Here is an 8162-nt window from a genome sequence, read left to right on the forward strand (position 1 = left end):
AATCTCATCAAAAATATATTAACTGTTAAGAAAATATAAAGATAATTTCATTGTGAATATAAAAAAAACAATTTAATAATAGGTTTTTACTTATATAAAATATGTATACATATAAATTATTAATTTATAATTTTAATGGAACCATATATTTACATAGAATTTTATAAAAAATTATTATTTTATTATTTTATCGATTTGTGTCAAGTTTTGAACAGGTCCAAGTTGGGACCTAAAAAATTTATTAGTTTATGGAGATTATTATTTTATCGAGTATTGACTTATAGAGGTTCTACTGTAATAAACTATTAAACTACAAATTATTCATGTCGAAAATTATGGTTATTCAAAAAATTGAAATTGATGTGTCTTTTATTTTGCGCCTTTTTTACGCCTTTTTATATATGTGAAATTACTTTTTATTAATGTTTTTTACATATATGATTTAGAACTTTAAGATATTTTTATTATTTAAACTTTTTCTTTTTGAAAGAATTTATTTATTTTATTCTAAAAACTATTCTAACAGAGAAAACTAAATAAATAAGTACACCGTTTTTTTTTAACATCATTGAGATGTTCTTTCCAAAATTCTCTAATTGGTTTCTTAATACAATGCAAAAATCTACATAGTCCCCATATTATGAAAATTATCCAAAGTATAAAGAAGTTTCTACAACATTCAATTGATGTAGTTGTTTTGGATCCTGAGTTGTTAGATGCACACATAAGTACACCTTTTTTTTACGAACAGAGAGAACCAGTAAAAATATATTTACCTTAATGACAAATACTATTTGCTCAAACCGGTTCATGATCAGAAACACATTACATATGAAAAATAAGACCTAAACCAAATAACCAATTTTTTTAAGCCAATCACCCTCCAAAACTTGAGATCTCATATAAACCACACCCTGACTATGCAACTTGATATATCATATAAAATGTTTACGCACTGTTTCTTGCACTCCAGTGGCCTCTCACCTTGTTGACCTTACGCAGGTTGACTGCTTCCAGACTTGTTAACAGAGAAAAAAACTTAAGTTATAAACAGCCCTTGAATAATTAAGAAGAAATAGAACTTACGGTCGAGGTTGAGTAATTGATAAAACCGTATGCCCAACTGATGACTGCAACAAAACAAAGGGAAACCACCAATATCAGTTTCTGAGGCTTGAGTTTTATGTAAAACCACCAATAATTAGTAAATATTAACATACAGTTTCTTATGTGTAAGATTCTTAACCATAAAGTTAGAATCAGTTTTTCAAGAAATATATCGTTGTGTGTTCCCATCTGAACCATTCGTTCAACTTGATTCACCAATAGAATCAAGGGAATCTTGAAGACCAACATTGCTAGTCATGTTAACATCCAAGCTCATTTCCTGTAACTATCACAACTTTCTAAATAGATTTGAAGACATTTTTGACGTCTTAGACAGTAAAGAAAGACATATATCAAAGGATATTAAGATGTGAGTAAAGCAACTCGTGTATTTGTAGTTAATGACCTTTGTTCTTCGTCGCGAAGAAGTTGGTGAGGCTAAAGAGGTGGAGCTCAGCTTGAGAAATGCTTCATAATGGCGTACACGATTAGGTGTGATAAATCCTTGCATAAAAAAAGGCATGTGGATGTTTTAATTGATAGGATTATGAGTATAAGCGGTGGACAAACTGAGGGGATTTTAAAGCTATTGTATCATCCTCTTCTGTTGGAAGTAGAACTATTTCCCTTGAATGAAATATGTGTTTTATTAAAAAAAAAACTGAGAGGATTTCAAAGCTCATGCCGCATACCTTCTCGTCGATCAGGAGAAGCTCAAGAGCAATTAGCATCCCAACTTCTGCTGGATTCCAAGCTTCCTGAAACTGAATGAGCTTGAAAATCAACCTCGCCTCAGCCACTCTGGAAACAACATCTTCAAAGAACACGATTAGAGTTAGCAAAAAAAAAAAAACAACCAGAGAGACAGCAACACTGGATTTACATGTTTATGAAACATTTATGCAAATGAAATTGCGTTGATGGACTGGTAATATGGTGGTCTGTAATTCGGAGTGAAATTTTATATAGAGGTGAAGGAGTACCTGAGAAGTCGCTTGTTAAAAATTAGGGTTTGGCAAACCTTGGTGGGAAGGTATAAAGGTGGAGAGATGGCTGGAGTTAATAGCGTTACCCAAACGTTGCAACACCGGCTCAACAAAATAAGAGAATGGAGAAGACCGTCTTTGTAAGGAGAGTTGGGCCTTAAGTGGGCTACGAAGATAATTACGGAGAGTGGATTACGGTTCTTAACTTTGCAATGCTTTTAATTTTAGTGGGCTAATTTGTTGGTTTGTTTTTGCTACCGGAAGTGTGGTATTTAGCAGATAAGTGTCGAGATTTGCCCTCTCCTACCTGATGATGTGGCTTAATGAGGAGAAAGACAAGTCTGTTTTATTGTATAAGAGATAATGTACGAGGTCTCTTACACACAACACAACTATTATGTTCCAAAGGTTAAATTGATCTATAAAATACATATATCACATTCAATTGAAAAATAAAGCTATAACTCAATATATACACTTTCATAGTAAACATTAAAGACGAGAAAAAACAATTTAACGTACATATTTGTGTATGCTTCAAAAGAAGCTTAAGTGCACAATAATTAATTGCGGCACAAAAAAAAATTAAATTACATAAATATTCTAAATTAAATTTATATAAATATCTGTATACATGTACTCCCAGAAACATTAAAGTAGAACTATACTGAAATGTTTAATATATAATTCAATTAAAAAATATTATGATAAATATATTCCTAGATTAATACCTTAGCTTTCTAGATTAATTATGTACATATATATTTATTACCAAAACAAAATTTTGAAAAAACCCAAAATAATTGAAATAATAATATACAGAAATGTTAAAAATTCATTTATAATTAAAATTATCATGATAAAAGTAAAGCAGATGAGCACATTTATAACCTCATAAATTGAAACCGTTATAAATCTATATTATTAAAACTGAATTACCTTTTGGTACTGTTTGGAAACTTAGATAGTAGATTAAATGAAAGTTGTTTGGAAACAAGGATAGCAGATTAAATATTTTTTTATTTACATATTTAGTCACTGTATTTCTTTCTCATTTACAGATTATGTCGTTTGGAAACTTGGATAGCAGATTAAATGAGAATTGTTCGGAAACACGGATAGCAGATTAAATATATTTTTTTATTTACATATTTAGCCATTTCATTTCTTTCTTATTTACAAATCTGCCACTTCACTTAAAATCAAAAATTTAAATTAATTAATTACAAGGAATTGTTATTTCTTTTTGCTGAAAATAAAAACACAAACTGTAATATATAGTATATATTAATCTGCTACAATAAAATTTTCAAGAAAATCAAATATCATAAAATTAATAATAATTCATAAAAACCTACTGTAATAAATTAAATCATTTTTAAATAAATAAATATAAAAATCAATAGGTTAATATATGAATATTACAATTACATCAAATTGCATCAAATTATAAAATTATAAATATAATATTATGTACAGATAAAAAATTATTATCAAACATCTATATTATAATATAATATATTCTACTCTAAATATATTTTACAAAACATAAAAATATAAATGGACATTTTATAAAATCAATGGTTTATAAATTTACATTGAACGCAAGTTAAATCCAACATCCGCGCATGGGCGCGGATCAATATCTAGTAATGGGTTATAACTTGCATCTTTATTGTGCATGTTAAATTAAACGCATACAATATTGTAAAAAAATTTAGTAGATACGTACAAAACCATTGAGTTAAAACCATTGAAGGTCTAAACCATTGAGTTAAGCACAAACCATTCCATCAAAAACATAACTTTCACATCCTTTACCACACAAATATACTAAGAAGATTCACACATGCTAAAAATGTTAATGTTAATAAACCGTTTGAGCTCAATATAAAAGCTTGATAACTACAAATACATTTATCACACTTATAATTATAACGTAGTGACAAAAAAAATTATAACGTAACCGACCACACTCATGAGAATTTTAAAAGAGCCATTAAACCACTTCAATACATAATAACACTAACAGTAGCTAAGCATCTGAAAGGCCATGTCTATAGTGAAACTAAACTCCTCGACCTCAACCTTCTATATAAAGAGTCTTCTCTTCCACATTAATCATCAACTTACAGAAAACAAAAGCACCCAAAATAATGTCGGCTCAGCGAAGAACTTCTCCACGTCTCACCGTCAAGCCAAAAAGCCACAACCCCTACGCGAAGAAGGCCAGACATGCTGCTGAATTTTCCATCTCAGATGTTACCGCCTGTGTCTACGCTCCTCGCCGTTTTTTTGAGCAAAAAACATATAGTACTGTGTGCAAAAATGCAAAGCTTCGCCTACTAACAAGAAATCCTTTCCTTACGCTCCATTGCTACAAGCTAGAGATGGAAGCTTGACTCGACTCTGGCAGTGCTGATGCGCACTTTATAGAGGGAGTGAAGCAATAGTTTGCATTGAACCAGCCTAAAAAAGGGCTTGAACATCTCAAGTTCTCGGCCAAGAACAAACATGATTTAGGTACCAACACTTAGCAGTTGACAAGTGTTGGAGAAAACTCAAACGTTCGTTGCGGGATGTCCCAATCTTGAAGAGGGATTCTTATGGAACCAACATGATTCTTATAATGCCACCAAGAATCTGCATGCCCCAAGAACTGGAGGATAGGTGCACTGAATGTTTTAACTACAAGCAAATTGAAATGTTCTTATAGATCCGTTTACGTCTGCGTTTTCAATTTCAGAATCTCTTTTCTTATTATCTCTTTTTTTGTTTTACTTTCAATGTTTCCAGTATCTTTTTTTAGCAAACGGATCTTCACTTGGTTATCTAAACAACTTTGGTCATACAAACTCAAACCGCTGACTGAATTTGCTGAAATAATAATATTACAAAGAACATAAATTAAACGATATTAGTAGCACATATATCTTCCAGTAACAATCTCAAATAACAAACAATAGATCAAAGCAATGGCTAGATGGGTCAGGGAGAAAAAGCTGGTTAAGGAGGAGTTTTAGAAAGAAATTTCTGAACAAACCAGGAGTATCAAGATCTCGGAAAATATGCCTATGGAAAAATCAAGCTGCAAAGAATCCATAGAAAGATACTGTGTTCAAATCAAATGTAAACTTTATCCATAAATTTATTCGAAACTTGATGGAAATTTTTATGTTTCAGTGATCCAGAAATCTGCAGTTTTATCTTTTAAATTCAGTGTGTGTGTAAGCTACATTTAAGGTGATTTCCAGCCAGATATAAGGAAACTGGATCACGTTAAAATCATACATGGAAAGATCCCATTGCAGGGAGTCCATTGGATCAACCAAATTATAAGTATAAGTTTAAACAATTCATATATCACCTTCAAAGTTGGCCCATAATCATATGTATCTGCAGAAACAGAAAAAACTGTTCTGTAACAGCATTTTTATTAAGATTGTTTGTCAAGGTAAATAGATGCTGATAGCATTGAATTTTGTATACATATTCATGGGATGTCAAACTTCACAATCAATGGTGGGATTTAGGAGTGAACGGGTTCGTTTGTTAATTATTAATGTCTTCTTAATCCTTTTTGATACAATATAACATTGTGACATGTATGAAAAAAATTTGATGTTTGGTTAGTAAACAACTTTTTGGTTTGAGCTAAAAAAATTGACAGATAAAACTGATCCATATGGATCCATCTATGGGCTTGGTGTGGCAGATAAATTGATGAAGTTGTTTTCGTGGGTTTCAAGTGGAAGATGACAACTAACTAACATTAGAGCTGCTTATGCTTGGCATCTTTTGGTTAGACTGAACACTGAACACGTTTTTATCAACATCTAACTTCTGCAAATTAGATAATTAGTATTGGTTGTCTCAGTTTAAACTGATAAACTGCAGGTGTTAAGAACCGTGTAGACAGCCAACTCCCCTTGTTCATTGTCGCCATTGTGGAGAAAACTTACTTTTCCAGTTGAGGTTGTCTCAATTAACCGTGAAATAACAGCCGACAGTCATCTGAAAAATACTCATTTTTGACAAAAAAAAGTATTGATCATATCTATATAAATAATCGTTTCAAAATAAGTAAAAATACGATAAAATTAGCTTATAAGTTGACGAATTAGAATATTATCTCCACGTCAAATTTTCAAAGAAACCAGCTAAATTTAATAAAATTATTAAAATCTTAAAAATAAACTAAATAATAAAATAACATATTTATACATTTCTGTTTCAAAAGCTGAACAGAACACACTCAAAAATAAGACACAATTATATAGCTTCATACATCTCACAGAAATCATATCCCGCGCGTAGCGCGGACCAACCCTAGTTTAAATAAAAAACAGAAAACTAAAGCTAAAAGCAGTATTTTTAAAACCGGACCGATATGTTGGTTGAACCAGGTTCGACCATGACCCGGTCATGTAGTCGGATTGGGTCTAGTAATTGGTTCGACCATGAACCAGTCAAGTAATCGGATTGGATTTCAAAGTTATTGAACTTAATTAACACTACTAAGACTATCAAAAATCTATAAACCAACCATATGAACAAAAAATAATATCAATTTTAATTATGTATCATATTTATTCACTTTACTTTTAAATTTATATATTTAAAATATATGAAACCAAATTATCAAACCAGGTTTGACCGAGTCCAACTATATTGAACCGTGATTCAAATAATTAAACTCCGGTTCAGCTTCTGGTTCGGTTTTAAAAACATTGGTTAAAAGAGTGTAGGGTGCGATGGTGGTGGTGGTGCAAGGAGGTGATAATACACTACGGTTTTGACGAGTTTTTTGATGAGATTTACGACGAATCACTAAGAAAAAATGTGCCATCGTTGAGTTCCAAAAGATTTTCGACGAAAAATAAGATTAAATACCAATGATTTATGTTTCTCGGAAGTTTTTGCCTTTACCGACAAAATGCTGAGAAACTTTCAGAGGACATACTGAGTCAACGGTTTTGTCGGAAATCTCTGAGAAGATACCGAGATTAAGTACAATGCTTTCCTCAGTAGTTGTCGGTGTGCCTTTCCGACAACCTCTGTTCTCAGAAATGGTGGTGGGCTTTCACCCATATTTCTTGTAGTGATATTGATGGACAGATGCAATAACGGAGGTATGTTGATTTTTGGACATACCTCCGTTGGGTTTGTTGTATGTTGATGGACACACAACTTTACCTCTATTCACCGTTGGGTTTCAGAGTGTTTACAAAATGCTGCAACTAGTGTTCAGGATTTTCTTTCACTGTGTTCTTGTTCGTTTTTTATGCTTGAATGGGCCCCTGCAGATAATAACTCATCCCTATAAAGATATGTCCGAATTATCTAAATTATAGTTATGCGTATAGCCATTTGAGGATCATGGGTATAGCCATTTAGATATAGTTGTATTAAATTTAAAATTTGTACACGTTTAAATTACTTTAAAATGTTCAAAAATTTAAATTATACTAAATTCTCAAAATCTAAAGATAAAATAATATACAAATATAAATATGAATTTTTATAATGTATGCCAAAGTATCTAATTGATTTAGATTGGGTGAAAACTATAGATATATTATATATTACAAATGTTTTGAGTATTTTTGGCTATTTATTTTTGAATATTTAGGACAATTTCCATTTTTCATGCATTTGGACAATTTTATATTTTATATATTTTTGGATATCACAGCTAGAAATAACTAATATATTTAAATATATAATTATGGCTCATGTAAATATTTCAATGTAGGTTGGGTTCAGTTTCTTCGAATGACAAAAAAATTGGATCCATTTTAATATTTTACCAGTTACGGTTCTAATTTAGTATAACTTTTTGGATTGGGTTTGATTTGGTTTTCGGATCCGTATATTTTTCCTAAAGTTAAAAAGGTTAGTTAGTTAAATGTTTTGAACTAATTAATTAAAAATGTACTTTACAACATAAACAGAATAATTAAAAAAAATAATAGCAAAATTATCTATACTATACTAAAAGGGATATATGAGCCTTAGCTAGGCTATCCACGTCATTAGATTAAATCAACCAATTAGAGAGCAGTACGA

General features: G+C 30.9%; 1 long non-coding RNA gene across 3 annotated transcripts; it reads right to left on the reverse strand.

Annotated features, from left to right (window-relative positions):
- Positions 1–755: 755 nt before the first annotated feature.
- On the reverse strand, positions 756–2962 carry LOC125586368. 3 transcript variants are annotated; one of them, XR_007322861.1, is made up of 6 exons: positions 2091–2956; positions 1800–1921; positions 1514–1611; positions 1221–1387; positions 1087–1130; positions 756–1018 (listed from the first exon to the last, which is right to left on the reverse strand). It is a non-coding gene; the product is annotated as an uncharacterized LOC125586368 (long non-coding RNA). The 3 variants fall into 3 exon arrangements; XR_007322860.1 differs by having other exon boundaries at positions 1221–1611; positions 1800–1908; positions 2091–2962; XR_007322859.1 differs by having other exon boundaries at positions 1221–1611; positions 2091–2959.
- Positions 2963–8162: the final 5200 nt, after the last annotated feature.

Source organism: Brassica napus, chromosome C4 (assembly GCF_020379485.1).
Source record: "Brassica napus cultivar Da-Ae chromosome C4, Da-Ae, whole genome shotgun sequence".
Lineage (NCBI taxonomy): Eukaryota > Viridiplantae > Streptophyta > Magnoliopsida > Brassicales > Brassicaceae > Brassica > Brassica napus.